Source organism: Desmodus rotundus, chromosome 11, assembly GCF_022682495.2.
Source record: "Desmodus rotundus isolate HL8 chromosome 11, HLdesRot8A.1, whole genome shotgun sequence".
Lineage (NCBI taxonomy): Eukaryota > Metazoa > Chordata > Mammalia > Chiroptera > Phyllostomidae > Desmodus > Desmodus rotundus.
In genome coordinates, this window is record NC_071397.1 from 36391539 (window position 1) to 36410161 (window position 18623).

General features: G+C 37.4%; 1 long non-coding RNA gene across 3 annotated transcripts in view; it reads left to right on the forward strand.

Annotated features, from left to right (window-relative positions):
• The window catches only part of LOC123478296 (uncharacterized), a 110735-nt gene that overhangs the window by 59438 nt on the left and 32674 nt on the right, over positions 1-18623 (forward strand). For all 3 annotated transcript variants that reach the window (XR_011650567.1, XR_011650568.1, XR_008425527.1), the window contains exons 3-4: positions 13978-14779; positions 16689-17304. This is a non-coding gene — a long non-coding RNA (uncharacterized lncRNA). The remainder of the gene's footprint in view (positions 1-13977; positions 14780-16688; positions 17305-18623) is intronic.

The following is an 18623-nucleotide window of genomic DNA, read 5'->3' on the forward strand; positions in this document are numbered from 1 at the left end:
GACAACATTTGATTGCCCCCCTCCCTCACATACACATTCCTATACCCCAGGCTCTTCTGCTATCCCATCTGCCATTGTCTTGGCAGACGGATGAAACAACAGGAGACAGAACAAAGGGATCAATTCTTTGCTTTCAAGTTTCAAAAACTTTGGCCTTGGCAAAGACAAAATATTTGGAAGAGAGCAGGAAGTGTAAGAAGAGAAGATTTCTCAACCTCTCCCAGACTAGATAAAGATTCCCTGGGCTTTGGTGAAAAGAAAAGCAGAGGGGAAATTAGCGATCTTGGAGGATGGGATGTCTGAGTTAGAACCCGAGGAGCCAACAGCACAGGAGTGAAGACAAGACACTGTCCCTGCCTAAGAAATTTACAGACTTGCAGGGAAGATACTTTCAAGAAATAAATGCAAGGAAGTGATTTGACTATTATGACAGAACATAAAGGAAGTTGACCAACCTGGCCTAAAAATCTGGGAATAACTTGATTAAAAAAGGGATATTTAATTGGGAACCTATAGCATAAGTAGGTATTGTCTAAATGGAGCGTGGTGAGAACACATGTAGAAACACATGGAGAAAGAAGATGTGGCATGTTTTAGAAGTCAAGAGAAATCCAAGTAACCATGAATTAATCATTTGATGTTTATTTTTTCCAAATTTAAAGTATACTTGACATTTTAAAATAAAGATTTCTATCTTACAAACAATAGAAAAGGTTTTTTTTTAAATCCCCCCTCAGTTTAAAACTGAAATATAATGTCAACACCAAACAAATAACTAAATGAAACACACACACACACTTCCAGTAGTTTTCACAAATCAAAAAGCCCAGAATTTGAAATCAGGACCATCTTTTAAGGATTCTCCAACTCACAAAAGACCATTTTACTAAGTGTTATCAGAGAGCATTTGCTAAATAACAACACACATCTACCCCCAAAGTCAACCCTTGCTTAATTTAAGACCAGTGCTTCAGCCTGTTCCACACAGGTCAGGGTATGAGATGCCAGGGAAAGTAACCTCAAATAAGGGATGGGAGATGATATCAGACCTCTGTCTTTTATCTTTCTGCTCAGTTGTAAATACTATGTACCGGCAATAAAACTAGAGAAAGCAATAAAAATTAGTGTTGCCTCTGCATGCATTTTTTTAAAATTCAGGAGTATGCTAAGCATACAGGCTGATATGTGAACTATGAACAAATTCCTTAAAGTAGATGTGGTTGTACTATATAACACATATATAATAGGCATTGTGAAGACTTCTTGGTAAATTTTTAGGTAATTGTTTTAGAAGATTTTGTTTATTTATTTTTAGACAGAGTGGAAGGGTGGGAGAAAGAGAGGGAGAGAAACATCAATGTGTGGTTGACTCTCACACACCCCCTACTGGGGACCTCACCTCCAACCCAGGCATGTGCCCTGACAGGTAATCGAACCAGCGGTGCTTTGGTTCGCAGGCCAGTGCTCAATCCACTGAGCCACACCATCCTGGGCATTGTTAGGTAATTTTTGATATCATTATAAATACTTCCTTAGAATTATTTCCAGTGTTCAATGTAACATTCTGCCTGAACAATATTCATTCACCCAATAAAAGAGTTACCGTATTTTCCAGACTATAAGACGAACTTTCCCCCCAAATTTGAGAGGAAAATGGGGGTGTGTCTTATAGTCTGAATGTAGCTTACCTGGCTCACTGGGTGGGGGTGGTGGTGAAGCGGGGTATTTTTTCCTATTTTCCTCCTCTAAAACCTGGGTGCATCTTATGGTCCGGTGCATCTTATAGTCTGAAAAATATGGTAGATTACAGCTTTTAAGACTTCACAATCAAAAGGAGAGGTGAGAAAAATCCCCAAAAATTATTTATTAAAGACCTTTGTGTATATTCTTCCAAAAATAATTATTTTTTAGAGAGAAGATAGATAATTGTTCCTGCAGGCTAATTCTTAAGGACTTTTCATAAGTATTTTTGAAAATGAATGCCTTTTATAAACTTACTAGTTTAATTTATTAAGTATAATTAAAAATTAATAACAGCTAAAATGAATAGTGAAATCATTAAAAGTATTTACATAGAATTTTGCATATATATGTATTCATAAAATGTATTTGTACCTTACTGTAATAAATTAAGCTACAATTATGTATTATTTTCTCTAATTTATAAATTTGATTTGTTTTATTGTTTTACTATTACCTACATAAATAAACCAGTTTAATTTAAATATTAAATTTAAGGGAAGTCTATGTCAGGCCAGTTAATAAAGAACTTAAATTTTAAAATGTAGACTATAGAGTAAAACCTGTAATATTGCATAATGTTTTTTTTAATTAAGTCTTTTTTTTAGTTTTGTGCAATTACTGTTGTCCCCATTTCCCCCCCATTATTCTCCCCTGCCCTACCCACTCCCACCTCCCACACTCAGTCCCCACCTTGCCCCTGTTTTCTTTATCCATGGCTCCTTTGTACATGTTCCTTGACAATCCTTCCCCTTCTCTGCCTCATTATCCCCCTCCTCCCCACCTCTGGTTACTGTCAGTTTGTTCTTTATTTCAATGTCTCTGGTTATATTTTGCTCACTTGTTTGTTTTGTTAATTAGGTTGCACTTATAGGTGAGATCATATGGTATTTTTCTTTCACCACCCAGCTTATTTCACTTAGTATAATAGTCTCCAGTTCCATCCATGCTGTTGTGAAGGATAGGAGTTCCTTCTTTCTTTCTGCTGGGTAGTATTCCATTGTGTAAATATACCATAGATTTTTGATCCACTCATTTACTGATGGACACTTAAGCTGGTTCCAGCACTTGGCTATTGTAAATTGCATGCATAATATGTTTTTATAAAATAGTTATAAAATTTCAAGCCAAAATTTTAAGACATCTATATATTTCCATGGTAAAATCATGGTTGACCTGCTTTGCCTTTATAAACAGGGGTGGGTAAAAGTAGGTTAATAATAGTAGTGAATAATACAACAATCAATCAATAAATAATAATATAATAATAAACTCTGTTTCATGTACTCATGAGTGTAAACCTACTCTCCCCCCCCACCGCTGTATATTTTAGCACAAAGTCTATTTTTCTTTTATGCAGTTACACATGTAGTAGAAGACATACACACATGCACACACACCTTTTCCCACAGTTCTGTCTGTTTTTGCTGGCTTGGTTTATAACCATAAACCATGACTAAAGTGGACTTACAAGTCCAATCACTACGAGAGTTTGATTGCAAGCAATGAAAACAAACTCTGTCTAACTCAACAGAAAAGAAATTTGTGGGAAGAATGCAAGTTAGCTCACAGAATCAAAGGGAAAGCTGAAGAACAACCCTAGGAAGGGCAGATCCTAGAGTAGTTCCAGGGATCTAGGTAGCAGGAATCAGTGGACAGTGTACTCAGAAAGCTCACTGGAATGAATCTGCACTCACCATCTTCAGTCTCCGCCTCACTCTGCTCAGCATTCAGATTCTTTCGGAGAGAGATCAAGCCAACCTATAGTGCTAACTGTGGTGATTGGTATTCATAGGCTTTTAGGAGCAAGGAAGAAGGCACCCTCCCCATTACAGGAGATAGTTAGAGGGCTGGGGATAGTTCTGAGGGGGGTGAAAGGAGTTTGGTTCATTCATTCAGTTATTGAGCATCTTTGTGACGACACTGTTAGGCAATGGAAAATTGCCATGAAGATGAATGATAGGCAGTCTAGGAGATAGGAGTGAGGGACAAGAGGAAAGAAATGTTTCAGAGGGAGAGAAACATCAGGAAACAGCACTACATAATAACAGAATAATACTAAGAGCAAACAGTGCTTGTTCTTTGCTAGGCACAGTTTTAACTGTTTACCATGTACCAATTAATTTTGGGGACAGGAACTGTTATTATTCCTGTTTAACAGTTGAGAAAACAGAGTGTTTAAGCAACCTGCCCAGGGTAATGTAATAAGAATGTAGCAGATTTGGGATTTGAACCCAGAAAAGTGAGGGTCTGAACATCTAACCACCATGCTCTACCACCTTTCTGTGCATATGTAATAGCTGAACAATCATCCATATAAATTTAGTAGGGGTGGTATATTTTAGACCAATTCAAGCTACAGAGCTAGTTTAAAAGAATTAGTAACCACAGCTATAAATGTTCTTAAAATTACACTATTATTTCCTTTATTAGCTTTCTTTTTTTACCCTAGGGCTAAATCTCCCCCAAGTTCAGCCTTTATGACAGAATCTTTGGCCAGAAATTAGCACTTGGATAGAACTGGGAAAAATCTGATCTATTTAGGCCTTCTTGGGTTAGAAAAAGAAAACTTCTCTTGAAAATTGAAAACTATGGTTATTTTGTTTGTATGAAAAGTAATTCTGGTTCATAATAATCCCTAAGTGAAAAACAGTATCTTTTGAATTTGAAGAAAACCTGAAGGATAATAAATTAATGCACTATTTTAGAACAGCCTGGTCAAATTTTTCCCCCCAGTTGTAACATTATCATTAAGAGTTATAAAGTTTCTTATTCAATGACAGGGCTTTTTGTTTTCCTAGTACCACTCATTTTTATAACTGTGAATTTATACAAATACATTATCTGAAGATATATAGTCATGCAACTAATTTTGTCTTGTTTTTTGTTGTTTTTAATTGGTAACCATAAGAATTTAGGGACTAAAATTGTTAAAAATTAAACAGCATGACACACCTAAACCTCATAACAGAGCCACACAGAGCAAACAAATTTGAGGCCTTATGTAAGATTTAACTTTTTGGTCACTATAGAATTATTTTACATTAAATAATGAGAATCTTAAATACAAAGCTTCTTTTTCTCTGAATTCTTCCTAGACCCTCAAACCCATAGACATATTTTCTCCCTTTAAAATTTCTCCCTCTGACTGACAGTCACTCTTTCTTCAATGTATCATTGGCCCTTATCATACCCTGCCTGCATGATAAATAACTGTTGTCGGTGTCTCTGTTGTTATTACCTTGTTGGAGTGCAAGGTCTTCCGAAGTGGTGGTGTTGATTCACATTTCTCTGTATCTGCTAATACAACCTACCACATGGTAGGCCCTCAGTAAATATATATTAATGAGATATTTTATTAAATAGTTAACACATTGCTTAACTTAGGGTAAAAAATATCATTTGAGAACATTATTGAAACAGTTTGACAATCTATACAGAATCAAATGGTTGATTTCAAAGTTCCATTTCACATTAACCTGCCTACTTTACGCATGAATATATCTCATTAAGTGCATCAGGGAAGTTATATTTAAATCAAATAATTGGATAGAGAACCAAGATGGTGGCGTAGGTAGACACACTGCGCCTCCTCGCACAACCAGAACTGACAGAAAAACCAACGGCAAGGAAGTCTGACATCAAGTAGATAAAAAAGAGACATACATCCAGACCGGTAGGAGGGGCGGAGATGGGCACTGGGGCGGAGAGGACTCCTGTGGCCTGGCAGGACCGAGACTGGCGGAGTGTGGGACAAACGGGGCAGGCAGTCTGACCACGACCAGACCCTGCGGTCCCAAATTCGAACACAGATAAACTGAGAGGGCCTGGACTCAGAGTGGCAGAGAACGGGGCAGGCAGAGCGGTGGGTAGTACTCCGAGGCCCCACACTCACGCACAGATAAACCAGATGAACGGTGGGGAGCGAAGCAGACCACGCAAACCAGGGCTCCAGCTCAGGGAAATAAAGCCTCAAACCTCTAAGTGAAAACACCCATGGGGGTTGAGGCAGCAGCAGGAGAGACTCCCAGCCTCACAAGAGAGGTCTTTGGAGAGACCCACAGGGGCCTAGAGTGTGCACAGGCCCACCCACTCGGGAACCAGCACCAGGGGGGCCCAGTTTGATTGTGGGTAGTGGAGTGAAAGATTAGGGTCCAGTGGAGAGTGGAGCGGACGCCATTGCTCCCTCTCAGCCCCTCCCCCACATACAGCATCACAGCACAGAGACCAGCGTTACCCCGCCCCAGGGAACACCTAAGGCTCCGCCCCTTTAAGTAACAGACACACCAAGACAAAAAAAAAAATGGCCCAAATGACAGAACACTTCAAAGCTCCAGAAAAACTACAACTAAGTGAGGAAGAGATAGCCAACCTATCGGATGCACAGTTCAAAACAATGGTTATTAAGACGCTCACAGAATTGAATTTGTTCGAAAAGTAGATGAAAAAATGAAGGCTATGCCAAGAGAAACAAAGGAAAATGTACAGGGAACCAATAGTGATGAGAAGGAAACTGGGACTCAAATCAACGGTGTGGACCAGAAGGAACAAAGAAACATCCAACCAGAAAAGAATTAAGAAACAAGAACTTAGAAAAATGAGGAGAGGCTTAGGAACCTCCAGGACATCTTGAAACATTCCAACATCCGAATTATAGGGGTGCCAGAAGGAGAAGAGGAAGAGCAACAAATTGAAAACTTATTTGAACAAATAATGAAGGAGAACTTCCAGGAAAGAGAAGTGGAATTTAGTGACATGTTGAAAGTGGTTTCTTATCAGAAAAGAAATATTTTGTTTTTACTTTCTTATATTAGCTAGGAACAATTGCTAGGAACAATTAGCTAGGAAAGACTTCCTGGAAGTCTTTCCAGGAAGTCCAGGAAGCTCAGAGAGTCCCAAAGAAGCTGGACCCAAGGAGGAACACACCAAGTCACATCATAATTACATTACCCAAGATTCAACAAAAGGAGAGAATCTTAGAAGCAGCAAGAGAAAAGGACACAGTTACCTACAAAGGGGTTCCCATAAGACTGTCAGCCGATTTCTCCAAAGAGACCTTACAGGCAAGACTAGACTGGCAAGAAGTACTCCAAGTCATGAAAGGCAAGGGCCTACATCCAAGATTACTGTATCCAGCAAAGCTATCATTTAGAATGGAAGGGAAGATAAAGTGCTTTTCAGATAAGGTAAAGTTAAAGGAGTTCATCATCACCAAGCCCTTATTATATGAAATGTTAAAGGGACTTACCTAAGAAAAAGAAGATAAAAAATAGGAACAATAAAAATGACAGCAAACTCACAGTTATAAACAACCACACCTAAAACCAAAACAAAAGAAAACTAAGCAAACAACTAGAACAGGAACAGAACCACAGAAATGGAGATCACATGGAGGGTTATCAATAGGGGATTGGGAGGGGGAGAGAGGGAGGAAAGGTACAGAGAATAAATAGCATAAATGATAGGTGGAAAATAGACAGGGGGAGGGTAAGAATAGTGTAGGAAATGTAGAAGCCAAAGAACTTATAAGTTTGACCCATGGACATGAACTATAGGAGGGGAATGTGGGAGGGAGGGTGTGGGCAGTATGGAATGGAGTGAAGTGGGGGAAATGGGACAACTGTAATAGCATAATCAATAAATATATCAAAAAAAGTTCAAAAAATAAATCAAATAATTGTTTTAACTGTAAAAACAATGTTGACACCTATAGGCCATGTCTTCTAGTTCCTTTATATATTTTCTAGTACACTCCCAGGAAAAGCTCAATACATGTTCTGTGATTTTGCATGTATATCTATATGGCTACAGTTTTGCAAGATATTTTATCTTTGTTCCACAAATGTACTCTGATAGAATTTACTTCTCTTTACTAGTTTATTTTATTAAATAATTTAAAGTCAGAAAAAAATCAATTGTTCCTAGCTAATATAAGAAAGTAAAAACAAAATATTTCTTTTCTGATAAGAAACCACTTTCAACATGTCACTAAATTCCACTTCTCTTTCTTCACAGACTTACTGCTGGTTTTTAGAGAGTTGTATGGATAACATGGCTGGTGAATCTAGAAGTTAAGTTTTGCCAATTATACAGTGTTTAACAATATCAAAGTTTCCCTGGCACCTGGAATTAAAATTGAAACTCCAAATAGTATTTTTATACCTATTTCATACCATCATGCTGTTTCCCACACTTACCTTTCACAGGTGACAAACACACTGGTCTTGATATAGAGTTGTCACCCTCTGGAACTTTGCCAAGCTATGCATAGATGACAGACAGGAACTTTGGATGCATTATATCTGGTAAACAGACTTCAAGTACTTATTTTATGTCACAATCTTCCCCTTGGAAGTTTTGTAATACTATGATAAAACAGAAACTCATACACAGCAAGACAATTGTCTCTTTTACATTAGGCTGTTCTCTATTGAGCTCCAACTATTCCATTACACCCAATTAAAAAAATCCAGAGTGAACACAGAGCATGTTGTGCCTTGTTTTAGGTAAGAGCCTGACCTTGCAGAAACTTGGCTCATAGTAAAGCAGCACCAGCCTTGGGCAAAGGCAGTGGTTACACCAGGCCTCGTGGTCAGTCAGGGCTCGAACAGTGATTAACATTTCAAAATCAAAGACTTTCCAGTGTATGGCAGTTTGCTGAGCTAAAGTCACAACTGACTACATAGTTATAAATTAGGCCCCAACCACACCAATCAAGGTTGTTGCATGCTAGTATTTCCCAAATTTTTTGACAAGGAAAGATTGTTAAAATTTTACTTGAATTCTTGGATGAAGTTACAGAGTAAAGAAATTGCCTCACATACACCTTAAACTTACACAATGTTTTATATGTCAATTATATCTCAATAAAAATAAAAAATTTAAAAAATAAATGACCTCACAAATGATTTGAATTCTGCAAGAAATTATTAAAATTTGTCCCATGGCTTAAAACAACAACAACAACAACAAAACTATACCTAGGCTCTAATAACAATAATAAAAAAGTAAAGAAATAAAAGCATTTTAATCCTAAGGTTAAAAAGAACAAATATTAAGTTAATTGCGCATGTTATAATTTTCTTAGAAAACATGTCATATAAAAAACACCAACATTTTAAATCAGTAAAGTGATTTCTTTTTTAACTACCAAGTGCTTACTTGATGTTAGGAATGATATTCTTGATTCGTACTTCAAATATATTTTGAAACTTTGTTTTTATGGTATACAAAATTTGAAAATAAAAAACACTTTCATAGCTCTTGAAGAGAAGGATATGCATGTAATTTTTCAATAGTCAGGCATCTTGAATTCTGCTTATTTATATACCCAGCCCAGATATTGTTTTAAAACCCCAGACTCACCTTAGCCTGGTGGTTCAGTTGGTCGGAGCATTGTCCTGTACACTAAAATATTGCAGCTTCGATTCCCAGTAGGGGCACAATACCTAGGTTGTGGGTTTGATCCCCAGTTGGGGTACATATGGGAGGCAACCAATCAATGTTTCTCTCTTTCTCTCTCTTTCTCTCCTCCTCTTCCAATCCCTCTCCCTCTCGTCCTCTCTCTCTAAAATCAATAAAACATATCCTTGGGTGTGGATTAAAAAAATAATTATAATAAAAAATAAAACCCCAGACCCAAGAGTCAACTGCTTCTCCAGGGCTCCATTTAGATTTCTCATGGGAATTTCAAATTCAGCGTGTCCCAGCTGAAGGTGTGCCTTCAACCTGCACACTTGCTTGCTGTGTCTCTGGGGTAGCTTCTCCAGGTAAACAGTACCACCAGCTGCCTGAGCCAGAAACCTGGGCTGGTTCTGAACTCTTCATCTTCCCTGAAGTCTACTCAGTACCAAGCCTTGTCCTTGCCAAAAAGCTCTTGCATCCAACCTTCTTCCCCCTGCTCCCTTGGTCTGCTTCACCATCTGGACTCTGTTTACCTCTCTTGCCTTGTCTCTCACCACTCCTCCCACCTATCCTCAGCTCATACTGAACCATGATCAGTTCCCCCAAAGTACAGTTCTTTTTTCTTCCAAGTCTTTGCCTATGCTGATTCCTTGGCCTGGAAAGCTTCATCCCACTCATTCACCTAGCTACTGCCTACTCCTTCGGGTCCCAACTTGGACTTTGTTTTCAGAAAGCCTTCTGGCACCCCACACTCACTTCTATACCCTCTAGCACACACTAGCACCTGGTGGGCCCTCAGTGAAAATATGCTCTGAGATATTTGGTCAGACAGATACCACACAAGCTAGTTCAGGCTAAAAAGTGTCATTCTCCCTCTGTTCTTCCTCTGTGCTCCCATACCTTCCTCATTATTGTGTGTTTGTTTAAAGGTCTTTTGACTTATCTGGATTCCTACTGGATCTTTAGCAAGGATCTCTTTATTGCCTACCAAAGAACATATTAGATGCCCTATGAATTAATTAACATCTAGCCTATCAGAATTCCTGAATCTATTTTTTCCCTACATTCTTCCAAAGACTTTCTGTCTTCAATGTGAACTTTTGAGGAAAATTTCTCCTGAATTAACTATCCAGATTTTACTTAGTTTTATGATTTAATCTCATATTTTTCTACTCTGACAAGATGATTCTTAATTTTAATTCAAGGCTCCCTCCATGGGACTAAGAGCCACACTCTATTACATTACATACCTTCAATGAACCTGCTTTTAGGTATTCAGTCTTCTGCATAATACATTTGATTAAGGAAAACATCAGATAACCCCAGGCCCTGGGCCACTCCTAGAGAACGTGCCTTCACGTGGCCTCCCTACATTGGGAGGTTGTGCTCAGACCTGGTCCTCTGCTGCCACTTGGATTTCTGGTTTCTTCTCGACTCCAGGTTTCTTCTACCTAACACCTTGTAATTGGCTTAAACTTGGCATCTTATTCATGCCCTTGCCTCCTGGCCCACAGCTGAGACGTGCCTGCTGCTTGTGTGGTCCCATTCCCAGCATGCTCAGGTCAGAGCATGCGGCTGCTGTGGTCATACCTGCAGTGAGTGCTGTCACTTAACAAAGTTGCTTCCCTTCAACTGTCCCATCTGACTCTCAGAGCAGCCAGTTAAAAGAAAGCATTTAGCAACTTCAAATCCTTTGCTATTTGTATTGGGATTGCAAACTTAACAACTTTTTTTTCTCATAACTTATTTGCTCTTTCTCGCCCCCTGGATAAACTTACACATTCAATCTGAGTTTTTGGTGGTGTAATCAGGCTCTTTGGAGCATGTCAATCTCTTTTGAGAAAATGCTAATTATATAAGAGTTTTCTCTTTTTCCATTTACTCAGCTCCAAGACACTATCATGTCATCATATGAGGGGAGTAGAGGGGAAGATAATGGAAGTGAATAGGGGCTTTGGATTCAGATGGTGACTTCAGTGGACCCTTATTGGTCTCTGCAATTCAGTGCCTGGTCTGGTTCCTGGGACTGTGAGCAACTGGCAGTCACAGTCCCATTTGCTCTGTGGGTCATGGTGTGGGCTCCTACCACCAGACCACTTGCCTCTTTGCCTCACCCCTGCATCTTGTCAATCCACTGGGCCTTTCTGGATCTTTGCTTGCCTCACCAGGACACACAGGCCCTTCTGGATCCCTTGCTCACAGCACATAAGCCAGGAGACCCAGGAGACCAGACACTGGTCTAGACCATTTCTCTCTACACAGTGCCGTTGCTGGGCTCCTCACCCACATCTCCTCCCAGGGTTCCACAGACAGAGCAAAGCAAAAACCCTTGCTTTCAGCATTCTCCAACATATTAAAGGCACTACCCTCTTCCATCAGGGCTTCTGCTTGCAAACATATGGTCAGGATTGAGTCGTACTTCCTACCTCTGTCTCTCTTCTCTTCTGCAAACATGCCCTAGGCCAAAAGAGATAACCTGACTTTCCCTTGCCCTTCTCCATGATCTTCCCAAGTTACAACGTCTTCCCTCAAGTTTCATCCTGAATTCTGACTATGCCTGGCATTTGATAACTTCCATGGACCAAGTCAACATAGAGCTAAAAGAATTTAGGAAATGTGAAATTTTTAACAAAGCCTGGATTTCAGGAATATTTTCTTGCTTTAAAATAAAAACTCCTGCTTTGAATATTAAAAGCTGAATATTGAAACTCTTTTTATTTTAACATTCTAGCTATATTATCCTAATGCCTTTGGAAGAATGAACAAAGGTCGCACACTAAGAAATGCAAAAGAGAAAAATGCATTAATATATATGGAAATATTCTCATTATAGTGTTGTTAATATGGAGAAAACATATAAACTACAGCTAAATTACACTAATTTGGACTGGATGGTGAAGTTAGTATGAATTAGCAAAATATTTTAAGTTTTGACTATTACTAAAGAAAAGTAATATTAAACTATGTAGAAAGAAAATAAAGTATTAAAGATAAGAAAGGGAAAACTATCATTGAACATGAAGAAGAACTAGGCCCTAGATATTTTGTGTGTGTATGTATAAATGTACAACACATATATGTATATATGTACATACACATATGTTACATATGCATGTGGATGTATATTAAGTACTTTACATATATGGGCCAATTGATCGTAAAACTGATTTTACAGAGAAGGAAACAACACAGGAAGATTGACTTGCTCTGTGTGAAATAGTTGGTAAGTTGTTTTGCTAAGTTTGGAATCCCAATGGATAACTTTCATAAAACTATCTTTAAAAAATAAATTCTATAAAAATACCTTTAACAAATAAATGAAAAAATGTAAATAATATATTTTGTATAGAAATGGCAATCTTTGAAAATGATTTATTCCTCTAGTATTAGATTTTTAAAATTCCATTCTTTATTTTTATAACAAGTACTTTATAAATTTTACAATGAAAAATTTAGCTACTGATTTATCTAGCTATTCAAAACATCTGCTTTAGAAGGATTCGCTGAATGAATTTTTACTGTACAATTTCACAGACCTACACATAATCTTTCCTTATGATATTTGCCATTTTATCCGTTTTCTCTAGTAATTTGTAATTACAAAATGTCAAAATATTTGGTCAATTTTCTAAAAATTAAAGAAACAGTCAAAGGTCACAGACACTTAGCATCACTTAACCAAATAGCCATTTGAGCTGATTGAATTTGCATGATGCAGAAAAATGCAAGTTTTCAGACTCTCAATTTAATGGTAAGATATGTAGAAATAAAATATGTATGTAAATTACCTGCTTGAAATAAAAGGCTTAATATTCAAGATAGGCAAATATCTTAGACTAAAAATGACTTTTGAAAATTGGAACTATAAAAATATCAAAATTGTATAACAAACTATAAGAAAGAATAATTTTAAATTTCTGAAATAGACAAAATGGCAGTAAAAGAATGATTTAAATATTTTATTAAACTTGGTGCCCAAATCTTGGTTTTTAATGCCATTCTCCAGTGCTCTAGAATCAGAAATGACCAATTCTAGAATGGGGGCAGGGAGTATACATGACGAGACTGGCGTATGTTGTATGCCGAAATGTAAGAAAATGCTTAAACCAACACACCCCATCTTCACAACCATGGGAGGATGACAAAGGGACACCAGTGGAGCAATTTGAGCAACAAAATAAAGTAGTGTAGGTTCATACTCAAAGTATATAATAAGTATTCATGAATAAAACTGATATAAATAAATGATTAAATAAATAAATAAAGGAGGAGAAACAAATCTGCCATGCAGAAGAATTCAAAATAAGGATATAGAGCATATTCCTTTACTCCATAAGTAAGAGCTTCAAATAGAGCTTTCCTTCCAAAGGGAGCTGCATGGAAAGAGAGAGAAGAGTAGCCTGATATTGGAAAGCCTGACAACTATGACCTCAGCCAGGTGATAATGGCTAACATCACAGTGGTAAATTGTGTGTATAGTAAGTATTTTTGATGTGATAGGATGAAAACGACAATTTACCTCGGTGGTTTCCCTCCCCAGAGCTCTTTTTTGGGGGTGGGGGAGGCTTGCATATTTAAACTATTTATTTTTATTTTTATTTTTTTGATTGTTGTTCAATTACAGTTGTCTGCATTTTCTCCCACCCCAGCCAAACCCACCTCCCTCCCCCGCCTCCACCCTCCCCCTTGGTTTTGTCCATGTGTTCTTTATAGTAGTTCCTGAAAACCCTTCTCCCCACTGTCCCTTCCCCCTCCCCTCTGGCTATTGTTAGACTATTCTTAACTTCAATGTCTCTGGTTATATTTTGTTTGTTTTTTTCTTTTGTTGATTAGGTTCCAGTTAAAGGTGAGATCATATGTCCCTCACCATCTGGAAGATAGACAGAGGGCCCAGAGACATATGAAAAGATGCTCAGCATCACTAGCCATCAGAAGAATGCAAATTAAAACCACAATGAGGTACCATCTCACACCAGTCAGAGTGGCCAACACAAAGAAATCAACAAACAAATGTTGGAGAGGATGTGGAGAAAAGGGAACCCTAGTGCACACTGTTGGTGGGAATGCAGACTGGTGAGGCCACTGTGGAAAACAGTATGGAATTGCCTCAGAAAACTAAAAATGGAACTGCCCTTTGACCCAGCAATTCCGCTGCTGGGATTATACCCTAAGAGCCCTGAAACACCAATCCAAAAGAACCTATGCACCCCAATGTTCATAGCAACACAATTTACAATAGCCAAGTAGTGGAAGCAACCTAAGTGCCCATCAGCAAATGAGTGGATCCAAAAACTATGGTACATTTACACAATGGAATTCTATGCAGCGGAGAGAAAGAAGGAGCTTATACCCTTTGCAATGGCATGGATGGAACTGGAGAGCATTATGCTAAGTGAAATAAGCTCCCCAGAACTCTTAACCCCAACTTAATCACGAGAAGGATATCAGAAAAGTCCCAGTTGGGGGACATGCTACAAGATACCTCACCAGTATATCTCAAAATGGTAAAGGTCATAAAAGTCAAGGAAAGTTTGAAAAACCATAACAGCCAACAGGAGCCTAAGGAGATGTCAACTAAATGCGACATAGAACCCTGGATGGGATCTTGGAACTCCCCTCCCCCACAGAAAATCAGGTAAGAACTAAAGATATTTAAATAAAGTATGGATACTTAATAATAGTATATCTGTATTTGTTTATTAATTGTAACAAATCTACCATACTAATTGAAGTTATTAATAATAAGGGAAACTAGGTGTTACCTCTCTGTACTGTCTTTACATTTTTCTGTAAATCACACTATTCTAAATTAAGAAGTTTATTTTTAAACAAAAGCTACAAATGGATATTATATTGGACAGCACAGTTCTATACCCAACTAGTAATACTCAGGAATGAATAAGACTGAAAAACATATTAAACTATAGCACAGGATGCACTCAGTAAAATCTAGGCTGTAGAAAAGATGGCAAAACAAATGACCCAATTTCTTCAGCAAATAAGTTACTAGGAGGAAAAGAAGAGAAAGATGAAGATTAAAATAGGCTTAAGAAACATATCAACCAATCACAATGTGTGGACCTTATTTGAATATTGATGGAAACAAAAAGCAAGAAATTATAATATTACAAAACAGTTGGAAAGTTGAACACATACTGAAGATTTGATGATATTAAGGAATTACTGTTAATTTTATTTGGGGTGTGATGTTATTGTGGTTATTTTTAAAATATCCTATCTTTCAGAGATACATATTGAAGCATTTAAGTATTAAATTATATGATTTCTGATATTTGCTCTAAACTAATATGGGCTAGGGGAAGCTGGGGGTGGGTACAGATGATGCTAGATTGATCATGAGTTCATTGTTGAGGCTGGGTTAGGTGTATGGGGGATTCCTTATATTATCCCATATACCTATGCACATATTTATAATTTTCCATAATAAAAAGTTAAAAGAAATAAAAACTACAAAGTGAAAATAACTTTCTAATAAGCCTTACTGTGTATACTCTATTTCTAAATAGTAAAGTGGTTTCCACCTACACATCACCAATTCTTAAAATGGCAGCTTGGAGATAGCAAGTGACATTTAAGCTGTGTCTACAGAAAGCCAAAAACCTACCAGTTGATTTGATTAATTCAGACAAAGAGCTAGTCAGTTCAGAAGAGGGGGAAAAAATAAAACTGCTCCTTTTGCTAAGTTTATGAAGTAATATCTTGTAAAATAAGTGATTAATATTTGCTGGTCAACAAATCAGTGAATTTAACATTTGCTCTGGTACCTTAATGAAGATATAATCTGACTGTAAACAAACAATATAAGAAACTCAAAAACAAAGATAAAAAGCTAGCTCTAGGCAAAACTATGGAGAAGGTAATGTTTATTTTCCAAATACATGCAGTGGGTATCACTATAAAAACACAGCCTAAGATGATGACAAGAACTGCATTGCAAAACTATCATTAGACTGATTTTGATGAAATTCTACCAAAAGTTATAATAATATATATTTGTTCTAAATTGGTATTATAATGATTTGTATATATATACTATATATGTATTTTAAGCCTAATGTAAGGACCCTAACATATAGAACCCTTTAAAATTTACAAAGCACTTTCATATTGTGGCATATCATGTTACCTCATTTTGTGAGTCAGACAAAAATAGGTAACATTATCTCTGTTTTTAGGTAGAGAAAAGGCTCTGGGAGGCCTCCTAGCGTTGTTAGTGCCAAAAACAGAGGAATGGGGACTGGAACCCAGGTGTTCTGGCAGCAAGTCCAGTGCTCTTTGTTGACACTTAGCTGTCTCTCAAGGGGAAGTACATAATATAGTGCTGTGGCTTCTGCTTGGATTATAGTGGAAAGAAAGTTGGCATGAATAAATATCTCCAGTTTAGAAACACAACCTTCCCTTTTGCCAATCTCTAGTATTTAAACCTGTCAGTAAACTGGTACTTTTTTAATGACTATATATTATAAATAGCCAATATTCTAGGCCAAGTCATGCTCCATTAATATTACATTCTGTTTGTCCAGTGACACACGGCTGAAATCCAGGAATTAAATTCAGTGAAGATGCTAAACACTCTTGTCAACATTATTATATCCTTTGATGTTGAAAAAGATACATATTAAAGTATATTAAAAATAGCATAATCAATAAAATGTAATTTAAAAGATAAAACTGTTGAAAGAAGAAAATATTATATAAAAATTTTATAATGTCAATTACTGGTAATACAAAGCTCATCATTCTGGCTCATTTTTTGACAAGTGGCTTTATTGTTTCACAGTGTCTTTCTCCAGGGGGACTTCTGTTTCTCCTCAGTAGATTTGGTCCATTTATTTATCATTGTTGCTTAATTCCATTTTCCAGCAAAGAAAACCATTTGTAATAGCTTATATGTAACTGTGTCTCACCTCCAATCAGTGACCATTTCTATTCAAACTATTTTAAACAGTGTTTTGGAATTAGTCCATCCCTTGCCTTTGCATACATTCTCTATCTTTTTCTAACTTTCCCCAGTGACTCACTTTTGCCTTTGTTTTTAATTATAGCCTCCTCTTATGGTTTCTTCCTGAGTATCCCCTTTGGAGCTAGACAGATACTTGTTTTGCACAGCAGTATGTCCAGTCAAGAACAAAAATACAGGTATGCATTCGTAGCAACTACGTTTAAGTGGATTTAATCAGAATGCAGTTTAACAGTTCAAATATGGTCCATATTTCAAGGACCATTAGAAGAACTTAACATTAGAGGCTCTCAGTTTCAGCAGTATGAACAAATCACACTGTTAAACACTGTACCAGTAGAAAATGAATGTACTTCCAAAATCATTTCCCCAATCACTGTGAACAGCTTAATCGCACTGGAGATTGTGACCCACAGGGTTAACAAAGTGTGCTTTCCCACTTTACCTCGTGCAGAATAAGTAAACTAAGAGGATCTGAAATGTCACTTCACAAGCACAAACTGAGGAAACTGGAAAAGATAAACCAGAAGAGATTTCTGGTTGGAAGTACTGCCTGGTGGGCCGTGGCAACATGTCAGTGTATGTACCTGGGAGAGCCTCAGAAACTTGGGTGAGGGTCAAAAGATGAGGACTTGGTGCTGAGGTTCAGGGAATTCAATCTTTTTGCAGCATTCACACCAGGGAGTTAAGAACCCAGCTGCGTATATCATCAGGTGACTCACTCCCCTGCTTCCCCAAGTATATTAGATTTTTATTGCTATAGCAACAAATTGCCACAAACTTAGTGGCTTAAAGCAACATAGATTTGTTATCTTGCAGTTCTGTAGGTCAGAAGTCCAGTAAGGATCTCACCAGATTAAAAATCAATGTCAGCAGGGCTTTTGGAGGCCAGCATAATAGGGCGAATCTCTCTCACAAACCTTGCTGACCACAATTGGAAAATAGTTTCTGCTTTTAATGATTCAAGTGATTAAATGGGGTCCATCTGGATATTTCAGAATAACTTTCCCATCTCAATGTTTATAACCATAATCATATCCACAAAGTCCCCTTTGCCATGTAATGTAACATGTTTACAGTTTGGGGGATTAGGAAATGGATTTTTTGGGGGGCCATTATTCTGCCTAGCATACCAAGGGAAGAGTAGAATGTACAGACTTTCTGGCCTGCACCTTTCAACTTATTTTTATGCCTTAACCTGCTGACTGGATCTGGGCCTACCAACATATACCCCAATGTAAGTCTTCTCATTGTTTAGTTTGAGCTCACCTGACTTGAAGACCATACTTTCTACCATTTCCCCCATTATATTCAACAACATCTAGTAATATAGAAAATTTATAAGAAGTAAATTATTTATTTATGGGGGTGGGTGCTTTATTTATTTATTTTAAATTACAATTTTTATTGTATTTTTTCCATCAACATTTATCACCTGTATCCTCTTCCACCTCCACCCAAATTACATTGTTAAACTAAAAACAGTATGTAAATTTTT